The sequence below is a fragment of the Stegostoma tigrinum genome, chromosome 1 (genome assembly GCF_030684315.1).
Source record: "Stegostoma tigrinum isolate sSteTig4 chromosome 1, sSteTig4.hap1, whole genome shotgun sequence".
Classification (NCBI taxonomy): Eukaryota; Metazoa; Chordata; class Chondrichthyes; order Orectolobiformes; family Stegostomatidae; genus Stegostoma; species Stegostoma tigrinum.
Window position 1 is genome coordinate 35,510,148 of NC_081354.1, and position 27,818 is coordinate 35,537,965.

Sequence of the window (27,818 nt, forward strand, 5' to 3'; positions counted from 1 at the left end):
TCATAATTAGAGTTCTGTGTTAAAGTAGTAATTTCTTGGTGATAATGCCAACTCTAAATTAGTATAATTATTGTACCAGCAACTAAACATAATTCTCAAGGCTAGCTTCAGAAGCTAAAAGACAATGTTTGGTCCTCCTACCACTGTATCGGTGAAAACCTTACATTCTGTAGTACCTTTCATAGTCACTAGATGTATCAAGGCGCTTTATAGCCAATGAAGTACCTGGCACTGCTGACAATGTCACTTTTATAAGGTAGGAAATGCAATGATTTACACATATTAAGCTCCTAGAGTAGCAATTTTAAACGGAAAATTTGTTGTTGTGATGGCAACTAGGGGATAAATACCAGGATATCAGGAATAATTCCTCACCAGTTCTTTGCTATGGATATATAAAACTATGAGAGGAATGAATAGGGTGGACAGTCAGATTCTTTTTCCCAGGGTGGAAATGTCAAACACTAGGGGGCAGAGGCTTAAGGTGGGAGGAGGAAAGTTATAAGGAGATGTTTCAGGCAAGTGTTTTAAATAAAGAGTGGTAGGCGATTTAAACACACTGCTAGGAGAGCTGGTAGAAGCAGATACGATAGCAACTTTTAAGAGACACTCAGATACATATGATCAGGCAGAGAATAGAAGGATTTGGACCATGTGCAGGCAATGAGATTAGAGGCTCTGTGCCTCAATTTTTTAAAGCTCAGAATCCAAAATGCTTTATTAGTTATTTCATTCACCTTCCCTGTCACCCTTTAAGGTATATGCTGAACTACTTCCAAGTCTCTCTCTCTTCTTGAACACCTTTTTAAAGTTGGACCATTCAGGATGCCTTGCCTCTCTTGATCCTTCTTATAAAAAATGTATCATCTCATGCCATTCCACAATTAATTTCATCTGCTTTGTGACAAGCCAGTCTACTGGCCTATTTCTTATGGAAGTCCTCCTCACATTTACTCCAATTGGAAGTGTCATGTCACTGCAAAGTTCAAAATTGTGTCTATCAGCAACAATGGCCCCAGTGTTGAACCCTGAGAAACATCAAGGTGTATATTCCTCCGGTCTGATAAACTGAACTGTCTGCGTGGAACTTTCCCAGTTTCTGAACAACATAGCTAATGGCAAAGAAGGTGGAAAAACAGTGAGAATTTATAAATTCACTGCTTGCCCTGAAGAAAAATGTCTGATTTTCTTTTACTATTTTAACAGCTATTTGAGAATCTCACTAGTGAGTGGTCAGAAATCTATTTGCATGCATTAACATATTATTATTAACTCATCCCACGTTATTTACATGCTGATTGTTATTTTCCCAGGTAATGCAGTCAAACTAGATGACATCAATTCCCAACTTGAAAGTTACAGCAGCAATCTGCTCTAATCAGCTTCTCTCCATGGGCAGTGTTTCCCAACACCTCAGAGCATGATCCATTGACGGAACTACCTGTATACTCCACCTATGGAGTGTGACATCAGCAAAGCACCAGGAGTACCACAGTGTCATGGCACAGCTCAGACTAACTTATAGTAGAGATCAGTGCCTCAATACTGCACGTTGGAGCTCCCCTCAATGCTCCTGACAGACTATAAAGTATAGGAGCAGAATCTATTCATTCAGCCCATTGAATCTGATCTGCCATTCAATTATGGCTGACATGCTTCTCAACCCCATTCTCCTGCCTTCTCTGTTACCGTTGACACTTTTACCTATCAAGAACCTACCTATCTCTGTCATAAATACACTCAATGATGTGACCTCAACAGCCCTTTGTGGCAGTGATTAACCACCCTCTGGTTGGAGAAATTTCTCCTCATCTTAGTTCTAAAGGGATGTCTCTTCACTCTGACTTTGTGTCCTTGTGTCCTAGCCTCTCTTACTAGTGGAAACATCTTCTCCACATTTGCTCTATTCTGGCGTCTCAGTATTCTGTAGCTTTCAATCAATTCCCGCACTCCCCATTTCATCCTTCAAAACTCTACCGAGTACAGGCCCAACGTTATTTTGCATGTACAGACAGACAAAACCTCATACATTGGAATAGGGTTATGCATCATAAGTGAGTAGCAAATGCTAGGGGGTGGGGGTGGGTCCTGCAGGGAATGAGCTGGGTGAGAATCATTGGGGAAGATGCTGCTTGCAATGTGGTAGACCATGAGCCTTAGTGGGAGTAAGTGCAATGGCAGTTGAAGTGAGTACGAGGTACCAGAGAGAAGATGGTGGTAGAGAGATAATAGGAACTGCAGATGCTGGAGAATCCAAGACAACAAGGTGTGGAGCTGGATGAACACAGCAGCCAAGCAGCATCTTAGGAGGAGGAAAGCTGATGTTTCAGGCCTAGACACTTCATCAGAAATGGGGGAGGGGAAGAGGGTTCTGAAATAAGTAGGGAGAGAGGTGGAGGCGGATCAAAGATGGATAGAGGAGAAGATGGGTGGAGAGGAGACAGACAGGCCAAAGAGGCGGGGATGGAGCGATTAAAGATGAGTGCAGGTGGGGAGGTAGGGAGGAGATAGGTCAATCCAGGGAGGACAGACAGGTCAAGGGGGCGGGATGAGGTTAGTAGGTAGGAAATAGGGGTGCAGCTTGAGGCCGGATTGCAGATCGCAGAGATGTCAGAGCACGATGCATTAGATCCGGAGGTTGGTGGGGTAGTATGTGAGGACAAGGGGGATTCTTTTTTGGTGGTTATTGCGGGTGTGAGGGATGAGCTGCAGGAAATGCGGGAGATACTGTCGAGGGTGTTCTCGACCACTGCAGGGGGGATGTTGCAGTCCTTGAAAAACGAGGACATCTGAGATGTACGGGAGTGGAATGTCTCATCCTGGAAGCAGATGCGGCAGAGGAGAAAGAATGCGGAATTGGAGATGGCATTTTTGCAGGAAGATGGGTGGGAGGAGGTGTATTCTAGGCAGCTGTGGGAGTCGGCGGGCTTGAAATGGATATTGGTTTCTCGGTGGTTGCCCGAGATGGAGACAGAGAGTTCCAGGAAGGTAACAGAGATGTTAGAGATGGTCCAGGTGAACTTAAGGTTGGGGTTAAAGGTGTTGGTGAAGTGGATGAACTGTTCGAGCTCCTCATGGGAGCAGGAGGCGACAGTAATACAGTCATCAGTGTAACGGAGGAAGAGGTGGGCTTTAGGGCCAGTGTACGTACGGAAGAGGGATTGTTCTACATAATCTACAAAGGGGCAGGCATAGCTTGGGCCCATGCGGGTAACCATGGCCACCCCCTTTGTCTGTAAGAAGTGGGAGGAATTGAAAGAGAAGTTATTGAGGGTGACAACGAGTACGGCTAAGCGGATGAGGGTGTCAGTGGAGGGGGAGTGGTCAGGCTTGCGGGGCAGGAAGAAGTGGAGGGCCTTTAGGCCATCTGCATGGGGAATGCAGGAGTACAGGGACTGGATGTCCATGGTGAAAATGAGGTGTTGGGGACCGGGGAATTGGAAGCTCTGGAGGAGCTGGAGGGCGTGGGTGGTGTGACGGATGCAGGTAGGGAGTTCCTGGACCAAGGGGGAGAAAATAGAGTCGAGATAGGTGGAGATGTGTTCAGTGGGCAGGAGTAGGCGGAGACAATGGGTCGACCAGGGCAGTCAGGTTTGTGGATTTTGGGAGGAGATAGAAGCTGGCGGTGGGGGGTTGGGGAACGATGAGGTTGGAGGTTGTGGGTGGGCGGTCACCTGAGGTGATGAGATTGTGGATGGTTTGGGAGATGATGGTTTGGTACTTGGGGGTGCGGTCGGGATCCAGGGGGCGGTACGATGAGGTGTCGGAGAGTTGGTGCCTGCCCTCAGCTATGTAGAGGTCAGTGCGCCATACTACAACTGCGCCTCCCTTGTCCACGGGTTTTGTGGTGAGGTTGGGATTGGAGCAGATGGAGCAGAGGACTGCAGACAGTGGTACTTATCCTTGCACAGAAGGTTATTCACCTATTTTTCAGCATTTTTGCGGATTTGACCATCGACAAGGCACTATCCCAGCTGTCTATGTCAGCCCATGCTGGCATCACTTGAAATGATAGGCAGCTGGGGTTTAAATAAAGCTCCAGCCATGAGCAAACGTTTCTGCTCCTGCTTTCGTGCAAAGGCAAGATCATGCTACCATGGAGTCAGGGTGCATAGTTAATGAGGTTAGCATCAGAAAATTTCTTTGGAAATGTCATGAAGGCTCTTGGGAAAACTATGCATGAAACATGCCAAAACTGATATTTAGTGAAATTTTGGAATAATCCAGCCATTTGTTTTCTACCTGTTGGCTAATGAATTCATGAGATTTTGTTTACAAGCCTATTGTCAAATGTCTTTTCGGAGTCCATATAGAGAACGTCAACTGCAGTCCCCTTGTCCACCTGCTCTCTTACCATGTAAAAAATCTCACAGAGTAAACAGATTGGGTACTGTGCTGGTGAATGATGCTCTGAGTTGACTAACACAATCACTCTTGTACAATCTGTGGGGACTGACCAACAATGGCTAGAAAAAGCTATCAGTACAATTTCCACACAAATTTGGATTGACATTTGAATACATCGAGTAGTAGGCTCCAGTTTCATAATCCCAGTTACCAAAAGGTGCATTTATTTGCCATTTGGAGGGAATAACGACATAACAATTTAGCTCCATCTGAATTGCTTAATGCTGTTTTTCCTTCTCATTGACCTTGAACTCATATCATTCCATCCTTTGACATGTTTTGCTCCAATCAAAATTCTTCAACTATCACTTTGTCACAACTGATAACCTTGATATTTCAAAGTTGACTAGGACATTTTCTTGTATTTCATGTTTCCATTTATTGAACTTGTGAGTGTTGCCTAACATGAATTCTTGAATGAAGGAGAATTTTGTCCAATCTAACATTAGAAAATTGAAAATTATACTGCTCCAGTCCTGCAAAACAAAATTTGCACCCAGTCCGCAATTATAACTCCCTCTCTAACTGTGTGCTTAGGTTGCATGTGCAACTTTGGTATCCAATTTGATCCTGAGCCAAGCTTCAAATTTGTTTTCCATTCCATCATCTCATTCTCAATGTGTTAGAGATAGACAATTTATCAGTGTCCCATAAAGGAAGCTCTGTATGGTTTTTAAATGGAATTTATTGCTAACTGATTTCTCCATGAATTATTATTAGATCCAATGACAATGAACTATCTTAGAACAGAAGAAAAATCAAGGAATGATTGCAGCATAGCAAGAGGCCATCTTGTATCTCTGTAAGAGTAAATTAGTTAATTTCATTCCCCTGTCTGTTACTTAGCCAAAGTCAGAAGTCACACAACACCAGGTTATAGTCTAGCTGACAAAGGAGCAATGCTTCGAAAGCTTATGGTTTCAAATAAATCTGTTTGACTATAATCCAGTATTGTGTGACTTCTGATTTTGTCCACCTCAGTCCAATACCAGCGCCTCCACATCATAAATTATTTAGCCACCATTCTATTTCTATTCTCTTGAGATTTATAACTATTCTCCTTATTGTTCACTACACTTCCAAGCTTTGTGTCATCTGAAAATTTTTAAATTTGCCCTATACACCCAGTCTAAGGTGTGAATTTTATACCAGGGTCAGACTCCCATCCCCCAGTATGTTAATGTTAGCTTGTCCCATAGCCATTTAATGGCTATCAGACTGGTAATGTGTTGACCCTGACCCAGAGAGAAATAAACAGTAAAAGCGCAATAATTCGTGGAAATTAAGGAACTAGTTGCACTGGTCTTCCATTTTGAGATATACAAGAGGTGTCAGACGACAATGTGTCAGTTTTACTGTTTTTCTTTCTTTTGGGAAAGCTAAGAGCCAAACAATTAGTCAATAAATGTCTACTTAAGCACCTCAATAGGTGAACCCATAGGTATGACTGCCATGGTACCCAATATTACAGTCTCACCCACTCCCTTTCTCATCCCTAGATTGGTTGGGATGTTGTGTCTTTGAAAGCCCAGCTTAAGTCATTAACACAAATCAGGAATTACAGGGATCCTAGTACTGATCCCAGAGGAACACTACTTTATACCTTCCCACGATCTGACAAACAGCCTTTTACCACGAGTTTCTGTTTCTTGCCACTTTTGTTCATATTCATATTTTATTCCATTGGCTTCCATTTTGTTTGCAAGACTATTGTATGATATTTTATCAAAGGGCTTTTGGAAATTTGTATAAATACATCAAATATATCATCTTCAACAACCCTCTCTGTTATTTCTTCAATGCTCTCAATCAATGTTGGCTTCCGTATTCAATCCACATTTGTCCAAGTGACAATTAATTTTGTTCTGGATTATCCTATCTACGAGGGCTCTAACTATCTATTATAAACTGACTAGCCTGTATTTTTTGAACAAGAATGTAATATTTGCATGTGGCTAATCCAAGACTGGAAGGTTACAGATGATATCTCTGCAATTTCTACCTATACTTCCCTAGAATCATTTGACATCTCTAACTGATTGTCATGTTTTCTGATTTACGCAAAAACAGCCTTTCTAGTACTTCAACTTTATCAATTTTTATCCCATCCAGTATCTCAACTGGGTCCTTTAGTAAAGAAAATCAAGTGATCACTTTGTAACTCAGCAATGGCCTCTGCCTCTGTGTATGTCTCTTCCTTTTGCTTCCTAATTGATCCCATTGTTCCATTTACTTCCCTTGACTACAAATGTGCCTATTATAGAATTTTGGAAATTTACATTTGATTAATAATTGGGCAAAATTATTCAGCTTCTATTTAGATTAATCGTGGATCATAGCAGTACACTTGGTAACATTTACTACTGCATTGAAATCATCCGCTAAAATTTAACAGTTCAGCCTTGAAAAACAATTTTGAATGAAATAACTGTTAACTCTATCTGTCTAGTTATATCTGATGTTTTAAATGACTAATCAGAAGTTCATCAAACAGCCCTGATCTAAGTACTGAGTAAAGAATTTGAATTATAACCACAGCAAAGTGCATTAAACAGAAGTATTTACAATTCTATTACTCCACCTGCAGGAAACTGGGGAACCTTAGAAGTTAAGATAATAAAATGTGAGGCTGGATGAACACAGCAGGCCCAGCAGCATCTCAGAAGCACAAAAGCTGACGTTTCAGGCCTAGCTCCTGAGATGCTGCTGGGCCTGCTGTGTTCATCCAGCCTCACATTTTATTATCTTGGATTCTCCAGCATCTGCAGTTCCCATTATCACTGATACAACCTTAGAAGTTAAATAGGATGATCATTGAGCACAAACTAAGATCAAAATTTCACACCTCCTAAAAGTAAGTGTTCTCACCCAGTTATCTGTTTATGCACATCGAAGAAATTAATTGATAAAATTAAAGAATTAAATAGTTTTCAACCACAAATCAACATTCAGCATATCCAGTTCATGCTTTGCATACACCTGATGCAAAGTAAAACTCAATTAACTTCACCTTGACAGCCTGCCATCACCAACCTTCAGAAAAGCTCAGTCACTTGTTTCTACTATTGCACCTAGAGTCATAGAGTCATATACAGCACGGAAACAGACCCTTCGGTCCAACTTGTCCATGTCAACCAGTTTTCCTAAACTGAACTTGTCCCATTTGCCTGTGTTGGCCCAAAAGCTTTCCTATCCATGTACTTGTCCAAATGTCTGTTAAATGTTGTAATTGAGCCTGCATCTACCACTTCCTCCAGTATGATTGTGCTTCATTCTACAAGCTCCATTACCCATCTACCACTGCAACCATACCCATTCAATCTCACCAGTGAATGTTGGAGAAGAAAACAGATCTTTCCTAAAGTAGGGAGTTAGTTGATGGCGTGACAGTAATCATATATGGATTCTGGATAGAGTGGTGCAATCTTCCTTTTATATCCTTATGTTCCATTTAAGTGCCATTTTGTTCTGAGGGGTAAGCAGCTTTCTGCTGTTGATCGACCTCCATTCAGAACTGTAATCAAATTGTCCAAGCACTTTCACGTTGCAACCATAGAAATGCACACTGGGGAGGCAATGGCCTAGTGGTATTACCACTAGACTGTTAATCCAAAGACCCAGGTAATGTTCTGGGGACCTAGATTCCATTCTTGCCATAGCAGCTAGTGGAATTTGAATTCTATAAATATGAAGAATTACATGACAAACACTGAGGTTCAGAGTTAAGTTGCAGACTGAATCCAAGTGTTCTGTAAAGCAATTATACAGCCTGCATTTAGTCTTCCCAGTTTATAGCAAACTGCATTGTGAGCAGTGAATGCACTATGTTAAATTGAAAAAAAAGGACAAATAAATTGTTGTCTCTTCTTTACCTTGGATGGTGGCAGTTGAGGAGGTAAAATGGCTTGTGGGAAAGGTGCTGTTGAAAGGGCAGGGAATGACTGAGGAGTGCACCAGCATATTTCAGATGGAATAGTCCCTTTGGATTGTTGACTGGGGAGGAGAAAAGAAGATGCCTTTGAAGGTGATATTATGCAGTTCAGGGAAGGTGGGAAAGGAGTAGAAACTGAAGTGTGGAAAACTGGAACACTCACCCAAGTCAACTATACAGCTCTATAATTTCTCCTCACTCGTAACTGGGGACTTGTGCCTGATTTGGGGCAAATGATATGTACTCCATGCAAGCAACATTTTCAATCTCACAAAATCATACTTTTTGGCCAATATCCTAGGTTTCTTACAGAATCATGGAATCACTATAATGCAGAAAAAGATCATTTGGCCCATTGAGTCTTCACTGACCCTCTGAAGAGCATCCGATGCAGACCCACCCCCCAAACACCCCCCATAATGTCACATGGCTTTTTAAATAATGGCTAGCCCACTTATCCTGCATATCACTGGACACAAGGGGGCAAGTTTTAGCATTGGCAATCCACCTAACCTGCATATCTTTGGACTGTGAGAGGAAATCAGATCACCCAGAAGAAACCCATGCAGACAGGGAGAGAATGTGCAAACTTCACACAGACAGTTACCCAAGAATGGAATCAGACCCAGGTCCCTGGTGCTGTGAGGCGATAGTGCTAACCACTCTGCCACTGCTATCTCTATTTCTACCCCTGGGTATGTTCATCAGAGAGATCAACCAGAGGGGGGATGCATGTGGTATACAGTCAGGAAGGTCTGATCTTGGAATTGCTCAACATTGTCTCTTGATCTCACGAATTACTATAGCAATGGGTCAAACATGAACAAGGAAAAGCTCTGATGATTACCCACTTTTCCTCCCTTATGAGATGAACCAGTACTCCTTCACGTTGAATGTAAGTAGGAATAAGCACTGGGGGACTTCAATGTACGTCACCAAGAGTAATGATCTATCTTGACCTCCTCCTGGTATCTCCACCATCGCAGATGCCAACCTTCAACCAATTCACGCAACATTAAGTTAAGTAACAGCTGAACACACTGTTTCAATGACAGTGTTGGAAGCTTCTGAATAATGCATTTATCCCAAATACTTTACTACACTCAACAAAGTCAGAAACTACCCAAATATGTTCCATCCACAAAAAACTGGACAAATCTCATCTGCCTCTCTACTGTCCCATTGGCCTTATTCAGAGTCATTATGAGTCATTCAAATTGATGGAAGTTGTCATCAACATTACTGTCAAGGTGGCACTTGTTCATTAATGATATGCTTACCCTTGCTTCATTGGATTCCACCAAGACTGGATCTTATTTCAGCCTCGGCCTAAATGTGTGCAAAGGCATTAAAGCTCAGAGGAGAGGTGCTAGTAAATGTTCTAGTTGTAGCCTTCCAAAATTTCCTACGTCATTGTGGATTGGAATGCAGCACTGTTATCCAAGAAAAGTAGGAGGCAACGTTTGAAGTTAGTCTGACATCAGTCACCAGAAGAACTCTGAATCATCTGGGAAGCAACAAGACGACACTGAGGAATTCATAATATGAGTAGTTAAAGTCAAAATGCTTTTATGAAAGGAAAATCATGTTTTGTAGATCTATTACAGTTGTTGACAAACTAGCAGAGTAGGAGATCTAGTAGGCATATTAATAAAGTTTAATGTCAGTTCTCAGAGGCCAGGGAAGACAGTTGGAGGCAAAGTTTAATGTAGTGGTCTCCACATGGAGATGATAGGTGGCAATGGGCTACCAGAATAGTGTGAGGAAGAAGGTGATATGGAGGCTCTGGGGGAAGGAGGTGTGGTTCACAGTGACCAGGTGGAGACCAGTGTTGATGTTGCTCACCAGGTGCTGTGTTACTTGCCATCACTTGTAATTCTCTAGCTACAAAATGCAAATATAACATTGCAGGGACAATGCTCAGCCTGGTTGTTGTTTTGATGAGCATAGGATTCACATTTGCTGGAGATTGAAACTCTGAAGGAGTGAATATATAAATCACGTGATTGCAAACTCCAGCTCCATTTAATCTGCAATCACTTTACCATCTGTTTGTGATGCATGCAGTGTAAAGGTGCTTAGGGTTCAGACACTGGTCAAAGGCTATTTGCACTATGCCATTGGTCCATGCGTATTGAACACTGGCATTTCAATGATGCAGAACTTAATAGCAATGACTTAAAAAGAGACTCATGCTGATCAAAGGTGAATCACCATTCATGCAACTGCCAAAGGTGCTGTGAGAGGTGTAATCGCTTCTTCATCTATCATGTAAGTTTAATCTATTGAATAGTTGATGTGGGTTTCGAAGGGGAATGGGGTCACAGAACAGTAGGCACTCCCTTCTCAATGAATCTATTGATCGTGCAGTCAGGGTGGCACATTCACCAAGTTGGTGCTGAGGTTAAATAAATGATGGAGGCATGGCCTTCATTATCAGGGCGCTGTTTATCTTAATGTGTGGAGAAGCATATGCAAGTTTCATGTGCAGGGTACACAACCAAATATTCTTTTGAGACCTGGCTTTCACTCCTTGTGTTCCCAATGTAGATCTTCTCCACTGAGAGTTTGGTGCCCTGCTGCTGGTGGGATGTTGGTCACTGTGGCTGCTTTCCCAAAAAGGTGAAGAAGAATACAGGAGAACCAGGGCTGATGGCTAGCCCAGAAGAAATCGTAGGATGGTACGAAAGACAAGGAGCACCTGGCTTCAGGATAGGTCTGAGCTACAGAGTCTTCAGTATGCATGGGGTCCATAGGAGATCGGAAATTTTCAGCTCCAACTCCCAATTCCTTGGATTGAACAGGAGCACTGTTGATGTAGGTTCCACATACTGTGATGAAACAATATTGGCTGTCAGAGTGGGTCTGAAGTGCTACAGGAATGAGCGCCCATCATCTCCCAGGGGTGTTAAAGTTGATAATTGTGTTGAACGTATATGAGACTGGCTCCTTCTAGGGAGTGACTGGTGACTTGCGTGGGGCCTCTCGGTCATGCACCCACAAATTCATCAGGACAGTGGCCACTTGTGGAAGATCACACTGATTCATTTTGTTTCCCAATGATGAAGTCAGTGCTGCAGTTCAGATAGTAGGATTCAAGAACATATAGGCATCCTAGTGGTGGAGGCTGCCACTGGCCACACACACAAGTGGCAGAGGGCCATATCACACTGATGTGGAATTCATTAATAGGGAGGTGTTCCATTCAATTAATGTACATGTGATCTGTGATCACTGTTACCACTTCCTGGAGTTGTGTGCCCGATATCCTGGAAGCTGCCCCATCCCTGAGCATGTCGATGTATCTGGTGCTTTTACTGATCCCAGGGCCTTTTAAGACAGGTTACTGGAGGACATTGGCAACTCATCTACTACCAACACTCAGTAGCAACACTGTGTACCATCTACAAGATGTACTTAAAAATTGAACAAAAATCTTTAGATAGAACCTACCAAACCCACAATCACTATCATCTAGAAGGACAAAGGCAGCAAATATATTGGATCACCATTGGCAAATTCCCCTCTGAGCTACTCACCATCCTGACTTGGAAATATATCACTGTTCTTTCACTGACACTGGGTCAAGATACTAGAATTCCCTCCCTAAAGGCATTGTGGATCCACTTATAGAACATGGACTTCAATTATTCAAGACAGCAATGCACTACCACCTTCTCAAGGGCAACTAGGGATAAGTAAACATTTCTAGACCAGACAGAGATATCTACATCCCATGAGTGAATAAGTAAAAGAATCCTACTATGGCCATGGGTTGTGACACCATTGTGCAAGCCCCTGGCTATTGTGGAATGTAGATACAATTCTGCCTATTCTTCAACCAAGGGGCTAGGTTGGAACAGAGCTTCGCACTGATAAAAACACAGTCCTTCTACTTGGACCAGTATGAAGGGGACCGTCCACTATAGTCCAGGTGCCACATCCTTGTGGTATGCTGTGCTCTGCATAAATGGAACAGACAACAAAGGTGATGTGCTAAACGCTGAGGAACTGGGGAAATGGAAGCAGTCTTCCAAGGAGGAGGAGAACAAGGTTGTTGGGAAGGCTAAGGCATTCCTTGTCTATGAGATCAGTTAATTTGAGCATCACAAGCCAGACAGAACCTCACTGACTCCTGCTTCCAGTTGATAGGAGTTGGTGCAGCAGACCATCATGGATTCTAAAATAGTCATTGGTCATGATGTCAGCATCTGATTTGCACATGGGAGAATCTGCTGCCTCAATTAGTTCTATTTGTGTTTTCTTTTACTGGCTATAAGTAAAAGCTTATGTTTAGCATTGTATGATTGTTAACATGTTTGTGATGTTCCCCTACTGGACAATAAAAAGTAGCAGGGAGAGATTAGCAATGAATTAGAAAGGGTGTATAGATGGGATGTAGCTAACAGCAGGCAAATGTGATATAATGCTTAAACAGTAACTGGTATGAGATAATATGACTGCATGAGTGAGGGAGTGGCAGCCATGCCAGCTGTGTGCTGTGGGCAATGTGGCATTGCGGCTGCTGTGCTATTGACTGTGTAGGGTCACATTGAATTGCCTACACTTATCATGTTGCATAACGGCCTTTCAAAGATCTCATGGATACAAGGGATGCTGGTCTTTTGGCAGATATTCAGAGTGGCAAATTGTTCAGGAACAATACATGGTAAGATGGGGATGGAATCGAATGTAAGAGGGGTGAGTGGGTAGTTAATGAGGCAAATTTGGTACGATGTGACAAAACATCTCACTGGAGATTGAAGCAAGAAGCCTTCCAAAAACTCTAAATAACTCAAACTTAGGCAAAAGAAAAGGTTAAATCCAAGGTATTTTTAAAATAGCGATTATTAAATGGTGATTTTCAGAAGCATCTGAATGTCTTTGTTAATGAAACACAGACATTTAAGACACAGGTACGGAAAAAAATTAGGGGAGTAAATGGTTCCTTGTAAGAGGGTTAAATACAAGAGCAAAGAAGTCTTGCTGGAGTTGCAAACAGCTTCAGTGAAGTGCTGTGTACACTTTTAGTCTCTAAATCTTAGGAAGGATATACTTGTCTTGGAAGAGTGTAAAGAGTTTCACATTGAATCTTTGAATGAAAAGTTGTCTCATGAGGGGAGATTGTGTAGACCGTGTCTTATCTTTAAAAGTTCAGAAAAATGAGACATGAAACACATAAAATTTTGTCTTAGCATGACAGGGAAGATGCAAAGAGACTGCTTCCCCTGGCTGTAAAGTCTATAATGAGGTACATAGTTTCAAGTTAACCAATCGGCCATTTAGGTTTGAAATAGGCCAAATACCTACACTTGGACAATTATGAACCTTTGGAGTTCTCTAGCTTAAAGGACTATGGATGTTCAGTCATTGAGTAAATTCAAGACTCAGGATCAAACATTTCAGGATTCTGAAGTAGGAATTGATTGGGAAGACGGAGTTGAGGTTACCTGATCTTATTAGATACCAAAACAGGCTCAAGGGACTTGATGACATCAAGACAACATTTAACTGAACGTAACAACATGAAGCCTTAGTAGAATCATTGGGCAGAAAATTATGAGGGAGAGGCGCAGATTGTCCCAAAAATCCACCGCCCGTGAAAGGAAAGTTGGTGGTGAGTTGATGTAACGTGTAGCAGGCTGGCTACATTGCCTAATTACATAACTACCATCTCTCATTTGGGAGAAAATCCAGCCCTACAGAGCCACTAGTCAAACAGTCCAACCTGTGCCAGGGCTCGGTATTTAGAACCTCTGGGCCTGCAGAAAGAGATCTGCCCAGGAAGGTAATCCCTGGAGATTTAGGACTGGAAGGGATCCTACAGGCTTGTGATGGTGGAAAGGAATGGTGGTGAGCAAGTTCTGTTGGGTAGGCAATGTTAAAAGGAAGGGTGGGTGGCATCTGAGGGGGAGGTGCCCCGATGCTTGCAACAATTTATGTTGTATCACCTCTTCAGTGATATTGTGATGTTCCTTTGCAGTTAAAAGGTGTTTGTAAAATTTATCTGTGGAATCTGGTGATACCATCAGAAATTGTTGATGAGGGTACAGGTTATCAATGATAAAATATTGCTAATAGTTCTAAATACTGCATAATATTTTCCCAAATTCTGCATGCGGTGACAAGGTTATTGGTGGAAGTAGAAACAATAGCCTGAATTATCCTTTAATCTTACCAAGTTCAATTCTGGAACTTGGAAACAATAATATTATGGTCTGAAAGCTATAAAGGTCATCTGTTCCCAAACAATTGAATTAATTAGCTCCATTCAGCAACATACTTTACTCATTTTTTAAATAATAACTTCACTAAATGAGATTCACTGGATTCTTCTGAATTGTGTTTCACTCTAAGACTTACATGGGTGGGAGCCAATGGTGTTACAGTGTCAGTACTGCATGAGCAGTCCAGAGGGCCAGGCTCATGAACCGGGGATGTTGGACTGTGAAACTTGCATTTAATAATATGACAGCTACAGTGATGGGTGTAATGACACATTTGGGCAAAGCTTTTGAACATGTACAATGGAAGTTTTTTTAAACATTCTTGAGCGTAGATTTGAACTACATTTGAAGCAGTTTGTAAATCATAGCTGTCTAATTTATACTGAATTAACCCATTCAACATTAACAGTTTTGCAGCAATTTAAGATGACATAGTGTTTTCCTTTCACTATGAAAGTCAGCTGTTCTTTTGTCAAAAAAAATTGCTAGGGATTTCCAGAATATGGGTCTTTTCATTGACCGCCAAAACTTCAACATAAACTATAGAAAGATGTGTAAGTAAACCGTCCACCAAAGGTTTGGTAACTGATTGGAAGATCACTAAGAAAATTCCTGTGGAACTTTGAGGAGTGCAGCAGGCCACAGGGCAGTCTGTTTCTCCAATAAGTCCAAAGATATTACTATGGAGAAAATGAAGGAGGGAATTTGGCTCCTTTACAACGGTGGGAGTCTCAATATCTCAAGAGACCTAACTGAAATATGACTTTTATTATGAATATTGCCTCCTCCATTCTGTGCATCTAACAGTTCTGCGGGTTAAACACTAATTTTATCAAGTCAATATAAGAGAACACATTGCCTGGTCTCAGAACTAGCATTTTTGTAATATCCAAGATAGATCTTCATTTGGTCTTGTTACACTTTTTGAAGGGATTATCCTCATAACTGTAATAATTAATTTAAAATGACAACACTACTGCAAAAGATTGAGCTTTGTCTACACAGTGTGTAAGAAGGAGGTTGGTTATAGAGTCACAGAATCATAAACTCATACAGCACAGAAACAGATCCTTTGGTCCAACTTGTCAATGCTGACTGAGTTTCCTAAACTAAACTAGTCTCACTTGCCTGCATTTGGCCCATATCCCTCTAAAGCTTTCTCATTCATGTACCTATCCAAATATTTTCTAAATATTATAACTGTACCTGCATCTACAACTCACTCTACAGTTCATCCTCAGATACATTTGATTTCTCCACCTTTTATGTTGTTTTAAGGCCTCAACTCTTCCTCTTCTGTAACATGGACTGTTTTCAAGTCATAAACATTCATTTTCCCAAGTTCCTTAGCCTCCATTTCTTACTTCACAGTAAAAACTGATGCAAAATATTTGTTTAGTATCTGTCACAAGCCCTGGGATTCCACACATAGAATATTTTGTTGATCTTTAAAGACCCCTATTCTCTCTCTAGTTGTTCTTTTGTTCTTAACATACTTGCAGAATCTCTTTGGAGTATCCTTAAGGTTATCTGCCAAGACTATCTCATATCCCTTTTTTGCCCTCCTGATTTCCTTCTTAAGAATGCACCTTCACTCATTATATTCTTCAAGACATTCACTTTTGATCCCAATTATCTATACCTAATATGTGATTCCTTCTTATTCTTGACCGGAGCCTCAGTTTCTTTATTCATCCATTGTTCACTAATTAGGATCTTAATGCCTCTGAGCTCTCATTATCCCATTTTTGAAAGCCTCCCTCTTGCCAGTAATACCTAAATCTGTGAACAGTCTTGAAAGTTCCTGTCTTACACCACCAAAATTTGCTTTCTTCCAATTAAGGCCATAAGACTTAGGAGCAGAAATCAGGTCATTCGACTTGTCGAGCCTGCTCCACCATTCAATCATGCCTGATTAGTTTCTTAAACCCATTCTCCTGCATTCTTCCCATAACCTTTGATTCCCTTAACAATCAAAAACTTATCTATGTCTGTCTTAAATATACTCAATGACCTGGCCTCCACAGCCTTCTTTGGCAATGCATTCTGGAGACTCAACACCCTCTGGTTGAAAAAGTTTCTCTTCATCTCCATTCTAAAGGGTCCTCCTTTTACTCTAAGATTGTGCCCTCGGGTCCTAGTCTCTCCCGCTAATGGAAACATCTTCCCAACGTCCACTGTATCCAGGCCATTCAGCATTCTGTAAGTTTCTATTAGATCCCCCCTCATCCTTCTAAACTGCATCAAGTATAGACCCGAGTCATATGTTCAGCCTGTTATTCCTGGGATTATTCTTGGGAACCTCCTCTGTACCCGCTCCAGGGCCAGTACATCCTTCCTGAGATATGGGACCCAAAACTGCCCACAATATTCTAAATATGATCTGACCAGAGTCTTATAAAGCCTCAGAGATACATCCCTGTTTTTATATTCAAGCCGTCTCAAACTAAATGCCAAAATCGTATTTGCTTTCCTAACTACTGACCCAACCTGCAAGTTAACCTTAAGAGAATCCTGGACTAGGACTCCTAAGTCCCTTTGCACTTCAGATTTCTGAATTTTATCCCCGTTTAGAAGATAGTCAATGCCTCCATTCTTCATAGCAAAGTGGATGACCTCACTCTTTCTTACATTATATTCCATCTGCCACTTCATTGCCCACTCTCCTAATCTGTCTAGATCCTTCTATAGCTTTCCTGCCTTCTGAATATTACTTGTTCCTCCACCTACCTTTGTATCATATGCAAACTTAGCCCTCAGCAAACTCATAGCAAACTTATGGCCCTCAGTTCCTTCGTCTAGATCATTAATGCATAAAGTAACAAGTTGTGGTCCCAACACTGACTCTTGTGGAACACCACTAGTCACCAGCCACCATCCTGAGAAAGACCCCTTTATTCCCACTTTCTGCTTTCTGCCAGACAGCCAATCTCCTATCCACGCTAGCACCTTCTCTCTAACACCTTGGGCCCTTATATTACTCAGCAGGCTCCTATGCTGCACCTTGTCAAAGGCCTTCTCGAAGTCCAGGTAGATAACAGCCATTGGCGCTCCTTTGTCTAACCTGCTTGCCACCTCCTGAAAGAATTCTAACAGATTTGTCAGGCATGATCACCTCTTGATGAAACCTGCTGACTTTGCTCTATTTTACGTGCACTTCCAAGAATTCACAAATCTCATCCTTCAGAATGGACTCGAAAATCTTATCAATGACCAAGGTCAGGCTAATCGGCCTATAACTTCCCATCTTTTGCCTTATTCTCTTCTTAAACAGAGGGATTATATTAGTGATTTTCCAGTCCTCTAGCTCCCTCCCTGACTCCAGTGATTCCTGAAAGATCACGACTAATGCCTCCACTAACTCTTCAACTATCTCCTTCATAACTCTGGGGTATAGTCCATCTACGGATTTATCCACCATCAGAGTTTTCAGTTTTTCTAGCACCTTCTCCTTGGTGTTGGCCATCATTCTCAACTCTGCACCATCGCACCCTCTCCCCCCCAACACCACCCCCCCACCCCAACTCCCAACCAACTCTCTTGAATTTTTGGGATGCTATCCATGTATTGCACCGTAAAGACTGATGCAAAATACTTGTTCAGTTCCTCCACCATTTCTTTGTTCCCCAATACTACTTCTCCAGCATCATTTTCCAGTGGCCAGATGTCCAATTTTGCCCTATATGTAGCTAAAGAAATTCTTGCAATCTTATTTTATATTACTGGCTAGTTTACCCTCATATTTAATATTTTCAACCCTTATTTCTTTTTCAGTTGTCTTCTGTTGGTCTTTGTAGGCTTCACCTTGGCATCGCACTGTCCTTTGCAACATTATATGCTTTTTCTTTTGTTTTTATGCTGTCCACAGCTTCTTTTGTCAGCCATGGTCACCTCATCCATCCTTTAGTACACCACTTCTTCCTAGGGATGAATTTTTGCTGTGTCTCCCCAAATTACTCCCAGAAACTCCTGCAATTGTTGTTTTCCACTGTCTTTTCTGCCCGACTCCTCACCCAGCCAATGCTGGCCAGCTTCTCCCACATACCTCTGTTATTACCTTTATTCAATTGTAATATCATTACCTCTGATTCTATCTTCTCCTTACCAAAATGCTAAGTAATTTCAATCACATTATGATCATTGCCTCCTAAGAACTCCTTCACCTTTGGCTCCCTTGTCAAATCTGCCTCATTGAACATCACTAAATCCAGAATTGCTTGTTTCCTAGTAGGCTCCACTACAAGCTGCTCCAAAAAGCCACTTTACAGGCATTCCACAAACTATATTTCTTGTGATCCACTACCCACCTGATTTTCCCAGTCCATCTGCATATTGAAATTCCCCATGATCACTGTAACCTTGTCTTTCTTACACACCTTTTCTATCTCCTAGTGTATCTTGTTCCCCAATTAAAGTTCAGAGGTTCAAGAAACATCACCACAATCCCACAATTTCATATTGATATCAGTGCAATTGTCTTGAATGGGTGATCTGAAACATACTTTTCCAAAATCCTGACTAATGTCCAATAAGGTTGTATGATGCCCTTTCTGACACTATTTACACTCTTATACTGACTAATTGTGTTTACTCACCTCATCAAAGATTAACCACCCTCTTTTGTGAACATTAAATACTGTCTGCATTGAAAATCCTTTAGCCTCTTCAACCTTAGCTGATGATTGCAGTGTTGTTGTCTACTCTGCATCAAACTTGTAAGTAACTCATGATTTCTCAATTCTGAGTACAAGAGACTCCAGCTCTCCTTGAATGTTCGCATAACAAAACCAAATCAACCACGCTTAGTCAGTCAATTATTTCATCTCCCATATATGTTGAAAGTGACATATGTTGAGCACTTCTCAATATACGTTTGGCATCCACTGCTCTCAAAAAGGCCACTTTTGACATGAGGATCCAACAGCAGATTAACTGTGCCAGCTCAATCTTCTGCAAACTACAACAGTGAATGATTGACAACAGAGACCCCCCACAAAGTTATGGCCAACACAGAGAAGACTAGTGATTCAGGTAGAATAACTTTCAAAAGTGTAAGAATGCTACAGGTTACACTACCACACAAGTAATGCAAAAGAGTTTATATAATTCACAACCTCATACACCCTCACTTTTGAATTAGCCCTGACTTTAACTTCCTTCAAGTAGTACATGATGATTCGTTAACTGGGAACAACTGGAACAGAAGCAAACCATTATTGACCAACCAGTCAATTGACAAGCATTGGATTTCTGAGACTCATTGTAGAACATGAAAAGGAGAAAGAACCTGTTTAGGTTTACTGCCATGTCATATTTAAAAAAAAGTTCCACATAGCTGAGAAGAAGCAACAAACAGCAAGTCAAAGGAAGCCCAACCAAATTCAACAAGAAACAGTGCCTAAGATGCTCCCATTCAGTAGTATTATGTCAGACCAAATGTCCAGTGAGTTGGCCAAGAGCACATACCTTGAACACTGACAGCATTTTGTAATTAGGGAAAACTTACTAATATGTGACAGGAGATTTGATATTCCAACTTCCTTTCAGGAATATTACCGGAAAAGAAACACCAGGGATACTGAGGCATTTCCAGATATATGGCCAGGGCTCAATCGATGATGTGGTCGACAGAGACCTCAAACAAGATTGCAAATCTCATAACTTATTGTGAAATCTGTGATCGAATAGGATTGCCTAGTGCGGAAAACAGCCCTGTCATCACTGAAGTTAGATCAGAAACCAATACTGAGCAAAGTTCACAAGAAGTGAATGTCAAAAACAGAAATGAACAACACAACCCACTTTGAACCACTTCAGGAATCTTAACTGATGGCATTCCGAAAGCAGAAGAATGTGGTCAACTAATTGGTTATAAAAAGGCCGATGCCGGTGACAAAGATAGTGCTGAGTGAGTAGCAATCTTCCTGTAACATGACTGAAGAAGTATAACTCACCAGTGAAACAACCACAGAGGTGGCTGAAAATGTCCATCCTGATCATCAAATTGAAAGAGATGAGAAAAGTTCCATGGGAGCCAGACCAATTCTTACAACCTCATCAAACCATCAAGGAGAAGAAATTGCTTGGTCCAAACCTCTAAGATACTGCAAAGAATACATTATCTGTCTCAATCAGAAAGTTATTGCCTGATCCAGATATCCAGTATATTATAAAGTGCTTGTTTTACCAGAGAGCTGGTTTCCATGATGGACGTTTACAAGATTAAAGGTCCACCAGGTGATATTATGGGGTTACGATCTGAGGAAGCAGAGAGGAACTCTCGGTGAAGGGAATTCAGGAGATTAATGTTCATCCCAGTGGAGAAATGGTAAGAATCCTCAAACAAAAGATTTTAACATTCTTTCACGTTCAAAGAGAGCGTGGTCTGAAAAAAGATTGCGAAATGTCCAGACCACCTGCATTTCTGAAGTCAGAGATTTAGGAGGAGATGGGATTAGCGAAATTGTAGCATAGCAATAATATAAAAGTATGACAATAACAAAGGAGAAATGGGGAGAAAAATTGATGCTGTAAAAGTTTATGGTGCTGAAAGAGTTAGCTCCACCTAATCTGATGATGCCATGCAGTCTTTGAATGGAGGCAGTTCAGTTCAACCCAAATTCCTAGAAGAAGCAAATGTATCCTGCACAGCTCCAGGAAGTCCTTAGTAATGATGTCCAACTGGTTATGTAAACTGGAATTATTATTACATGCGATAAACGATTTTGTCAACTAAGACATGTACCACTTCTGTTTAGATTCTTCAGTGCTCTATCATATACCACTGATAACTGGATAAGTCTAAGACACAGTGTGGAAAAAAGATTGTTATGGCAAACTATCTTAAAAAGCCCTCTCGCCGAATACCACGTATTTGCAATAGTGGCAAATATCATAAATACCTCCATCAAATCTTTTCTGGATTTTCTCTTGACCAGTCCTAACTTCTCTAATTTTTCCACATAACATTTTATTCTTTCATAGGAGGGGCTATCAGTGGCAGGGACAGCATTAGTTAACCATCCCTAATTAACCTGGAACTGCATGGCATGGCATGGTGGCTCAGCGATTAGTACTGCTGCGTCACAGCGCCAGAGACCTGGGTTTGATTCCACTCTTGGGTGACTGTCTGCGTGGAGTTTGCGCATTTTCCCTGTGTCTGTTTGGATTTCCTCTGTGTGCTCTGGTTTCCTCGCACAATCCAAAGATGTGCAGGCTCGGTGGATTGGCCATGCTAAATTGCCCATAATGTTCAGGGATGTGTAGATTAGACTAGATTAGATTACCTACAGTGTGGAAACAGGCCCTTCAGCTCATCAAGTCCACACTGCCCTTTGAAGCATCCCACCCAGACCCATCCCCCTATAACCCACACACCCCTGAACACTATGGGCAATTTAGCATGGCCAATCCACCCAGCCTGCACATCTTTGGAATGTGGGAGGAAACCGGAGCACCCAGAGGAAACCCACGCAGACATGGGGAGAATGTGCAAACTCCACACAGACAGTCGCCCGAGGCTGGAATTGAACCCGGGTCCCTGGCGCTGTGAGGCTGTAGTGCTAACCACTGAGCCACCATGCCGCCCAGGTGGGTTATAGAAGGGTAGGTCTGGGTGGGAAGTCTGAGGGTTGGTATGGATTGGTTGAGCCAAAGGGCTTGTTTCCACACTGTATGGATTCTATGACTTCTATGAATGCGTTGTTTGGTCATCTCAAAGAGTCAGACACCTTACTGTGGATTCGGAGTCACATAAAGTCACTGAAGTTCCTCATTGCTGGAATTATGCTTGTTTGTTCTCTTTTCTTGCAGTCTCTCTCATGTTTTCACGACTTTTTAAAATGTGGCACTCAGTACTACAATCAATATTACAGTTGACCAATACTTCTTTGCTTTTGTACCCAATTAATAAAGACAAGGATTCAGTATGCTTTATTAACTGCCCCTCAACTTGTCCTGCCACATTCAGTGACTGGCACACATATAGATTCAACTTTCTCTGCTCCTGTAACCCATTTGAGAGTTGTATACTAATTAATGGCAATTTTCTGATCTCTGGATCCTTGGACCTATTTGGGAATTACCTGTGGTGTTTATATTTCTGATGGGCTATTCCCCTGTTTCCAGGGGCCCTCTGTGAATTGCTCTGCCTCTGAGTTGAAATTGGAGACTATGGATAGTTCCAAAGAGTTGATGGATATTTATTCAGTAAATGTTAGACAGTTTAAGTCCTACTCCGACCTTTAGGTAACTTCACAACTGACACCCTATCAATACCCCCTGACAACAACCCTCCAATTTTGACCCCAATCTGACCCAATCACCCCCACCCAACTATTCCCTAACAGCCAGACTACATTCCCCAAGCCAACCTGACTACCCCTAGCTTCCTAAACACAGCCCCCATCCCAACCTGACTCAGCCCCAACCACTCATCTACCACCCTAGCCCATACCAAACATCCAGCTGACTACTCCCAGACTCTATTACCCCAGAATCTGACCTAACTGCACCCAGAACCTGACCACCAACCTCAAATCTCCTTCTTCCACCTGGCTCACTCAACCTATACACCTAACCATCCTACTTACTCAGCTACCACCCTGGCCACTTCAATCACTCATCTACCATACCGATTCAGAGAAAATGGGAACTGCAGATGCTGGAGAATCCGAGATAACAAAGTGTGGAGCTGGATGAACACAGCTTGGCCTGCTGTGTTCATCCAGCTCTACACTTTGTTACCGTACCAATTCATCCATTTACCCACTCACTGACATTCCCAAAGACTGGACATTTAAACTTACCACACAATATCTAATGCAACATAAAAATGGTGTTGTCTGTGCTAATCCATGTTGAAGTCTCTACACGGATGTCTGCACTGTGGGAGCTCTTCAGGATGCTGCCGTGAAAGTCAGACATGTAAAAAGTAAACAGGTATGTGCATGGTTTTCTGACTGATCAGGGTGGGACTCAATGGTTCTGATACTGATTGCAAAATTTGTGCCAATGTCTCCTCATTCTTCTCTTCCAATCTGTTTGTAGTACATTTCTGCACTTAAATACCACATTTAGGTGTGCAATCATACAGCTCCCTACTGTTTTGTTTCAAGTAAACTTGCAGACAGACACCCAGCTCACAGAACGAACCAGGCAGCATCTCAAGGTAGCTCACAGTGTTCGCTCATCTTGAGTGGATCTAGATGCTCTTGGTGTCTCTTCCTTGTCATTTTGCACTTTGACCCCTCAGTCAGAGCTAACATGTTCACAGTATTTATGTCTTGCCTTGCATTTATCACAGACACAAAGCCTGCCGGGGCCAGCTGGCTTGTCAGCAGTTATCAGTCAAGTGGAGTGAACACTTTGCTGTACAACACTCCGCTAAGTCAATTTCATACCTGCATCGTATGCCAAACGTTTATGCAGCCAACACACCAAATAGCCATGTTTCAAAGTCTAAGGAGAGTAGTCCTCAATCAAATCATGGGAGACACATTCAGTCAAGGGGCACAGTAACTCAAGGGCAGGGTCCAGGAGCAGTCTGGGTGATTGCAAGCACAGTTGGTCGGCCTGGGGTGCTCAGAGTCAGTGTGCTCCTCGTATGGGGTGAAGAGCTGGAAGTAGGGAACATTATCGTCTGTCTTGGCTCTTTCTGCCCTAATGTGGGCTGTTTTCTCCTGGAATGAGAGAAAGGGAGGGATTAGGTGAGATGAAAGTACATGGCACAGCGGTCAGTGCTGATGCAGGTAGCTGAAAGGTGTTCTAGATGTTATGTCCCATAGGTCTTTCTCCTCCAGGCATAATAGTTTTAAGCAAGTTTTCTCACTTATACCATTGTAGATACCTTCATTTTTGTGAAGATCATGCGAGACCTACATATCAATAGCCATTTGTTCTTTTAGCATTATTAGCCTATTCACTAACGTGCCATTCGAGGAAAATAATGACATTTGCACTGGGTCACTATATCACAGCAATCTAAATGTGCCATTGGTGTTTGAAACTAATTTCAATGAACTCTTGAACTTAGCAACGCCTGCAGTTATATTCAGTACCAATGAAGTCATGTATGCCGGATTCAATGGCTTCATTGCTCTTGCCCACATCTTCATTGTTTTCCTCTTGAGCATCTTCAATGGAATAACTACTAACCTCCAAACCCTTGCAAACATCTGATAAGTGGATGACCCATGTTTGTCATAGTATAATCAATAGCTGAATGTTAGAAATTTATTATGCCTCTTAATTGGCTCTTCCTTTGAATGGAACAGTAAACCAGTTCTTTTCCCTGAACATCACGCTGAGAAATATGCCAATGGAGTTTCTACCACTATCTTGCTGAAGCTTACATTGAATAAGCAATACCACCACGGGGATTTTTAGGTTCCACAAAAAAATTAATCAGCCTTATCAACAGCCTCATGAATAAATCCCAAGCCATCTACTCATGGTATACGCTTGATGCCAAGATGCGGCATATCATTACCATCCTCACCATAACTGATAGCCTAATTAAGTCAGAGCTTGCTGTATATTGTAGAAAATTTTGGAAGGATCTAATACCACTGCATTTTGACCTTCCTGTCATTTTTAGCAGTTTAACTTTAAACAACTATACCAAGCAATATTGGTTTACTGAATCGAAACGGCCAGCAGATTAAAAAAAAGACTTGCATATTTATACCGTGCTTTGCAGCTGATGAAGCATTTTTGAAATATACTCGCTGGTTAATGTGGGAAATGCAAAGGGTAATTCATGCATGACAAATTCTCACAAATAGCAAAGCAGTAATGACAATTACATTATGATGTTGATTGAGGGAAAAAATCTCTTCTTAGTGACATGGAATCTTTTGAATCTTGTGTTTAATATCACATCCAGAAGACAGCACATACAATTATATAGCATTGACACTTAGTCTTGTTTCTTCTTTACAAGTCAGATGTAAATACGGCCCCTTCTGACTCAGAGGTGAGACTGTTCCTTCCACTACTCAAAATTAAGGAAGTAGCTGTCAGGAAATGTAAGTGGTATTTGGCTTTGTCAATTATGCGCCAGTATTCAGGAGAACCTATTTTCCAGGGATCTAGTGCACTGACATAAGCAAGAGTTTATTTTACATCTCTAAAAAGAACATTTTAATGGTGCGGAATGCCATTTTGTACCATGTAGACATTTCTGGGTATTTCTGATCTTCAAGGATTCTTGTGAGAAACTAACAAAGGAGGCTTAAGTCAACACACTGGTAGAAAAGTCCTGAAGTGATCTGCCAATTTAACAAATTTTTCATTTTGTTTCTTAGTTTATTGATACTTAAACCCAGTTTCTATTTGTAGTATCAATTAGGTAAAACAAGCTTGTTTAAATTGTGTCAGTGAGCAGTTTAATCAGCAATTCTCAAAGATTGAGCAGAGACCAATTCCACAAAACAGCCCCGATTTTTTTCCCTTTGTTCATTAACAAGGTGAGGGTGTTGCCGGTGAGGAGCATTTATTGCCTATCCTTAATTGCTCAGACAGCATTTCAGAATCAGCCACATTGCTGTGGGTCTGGAGTCTCATGCAGGCCAGTCCATGTAAGGATGGCAATTTCGTTCCTTAAAGGACATTAATGAACCAGATGGGATTTTCCAACAATTGATAATTGATTTACAATCACCATTAGATTCTTAATTCCAGATATGTTATTGCATTCAAATTCCACCCTTTGCTGTGGCAAGATTCAAACCTGGGTCTCTGGATTAACAGTCCAGTGATAATACCACTAGGCCATCATCTCCCCATTTTCGGGAAGTAGTGTGAAATCCCTATTAACCTAGGCCTGTCCTGGCAGCCCATTCAGCATAGGAGTTGGCTGATTCCAAGTTGGACATAGGGTGCCCACCATTTTGCCAACTTTTACAAATGTTTGGACTGGAAGACAAGAATTGCCTCCTACCATTTCTATTCATTGATAACTGAATTAAGCACAGCCTCTTGTTCACCAATTTAGGTGAAATTAGATGAAAAAGGTAGAATATCTTCGCATTGTGACAGATGTCAATTTAAGATTTAACATCTTAAAGGTTGGATTTCATTTGATGATTAAAATTATACTTTCTGCTTTCGCATGTTAAGCAATTTTGACATTAAAAATATACCCTAATCTTTCTCTGTCAAGTGTTAACTGCACCTCACATTATTTCAGTGGTAAATAGTCTATTTTTGTCAGTTTCACTCTTTCCACTTTTGCTGCACTTTTTTGTGACAAGATCATAATGAGCATCATTGCAAAGAATAGCCATCTTTTCTCATGGCTTCAACAAAAGTAAATGGCACAGAGTGTTAACACTGAATGCCATACAGCAAGGCTTTATTACAGAAATGAAATTTCACCATAATGATTTCCTGGAATAGTAATATGATTTTGTAATGACAATTTTGACAGATTTCGGACATTGTCAAATTAAAAACAGTCAGGCAGACTTTGACTTGTGGACGTCTGACTGGTGTGGGATGCTCAGATCAGCAGCAGAAGGGCACTACAGCAGGATAGAGAAAATGAGCAGAGTAACATTGAGCAGGGCATCCTGCTGTGAGAGAGCATTTCTTTCACTTAAGCAGTTCCTCAAGCGCAAGGATAAAAACCTTGGGATGCTCATTGTTGTTTGTTCTTGACCTTTGCCAGGGTTGGTTAGAGATGTTTGGCACCTTTAGAGTTGATTCTTCACCAGGTTGTACAGTCTTGGGCAAGCTATACCACAAATTGCTGGGGATATTGCATCTTTCAGAGCGTCCTTGACAAGTTTTCTACGTTCCTCCGATAACTACTTGCTGTGACAGAGCTTAGAGAAAAGGAATTGTTTTGGGAGTCTGTGTGATCATGCAGATGGGAAATTTCAAGACAAGGGGGCACATTTTTAAGGTGAGAGGAGAGAGATTTAAATAAGACATAACAGGCAATTTTTTCACACAGAGGATCCTTCGCGTGTGGTATGAACTTCCGAATGAAGTAATGGATGCAGATATAATTACAATGTTTTAAAAGAGATTTGGATGGACATATGCACAGGGATGTTTTAGAGGAATATGGCCAGACGCAGACAGGTGGGACTGGTTTAGTTTGAGAGTGGTTGGACCAAAGGGTCTGGTTCTCTACCTGTATGACTCTATGACTCTATATGACCTACCCAGCAGAACTCATAGATAGTAACCAGTATTCTGATTTGAGAGAGGACTCTAATAGTGGATTGCCTATTCTGCCAGTGGAT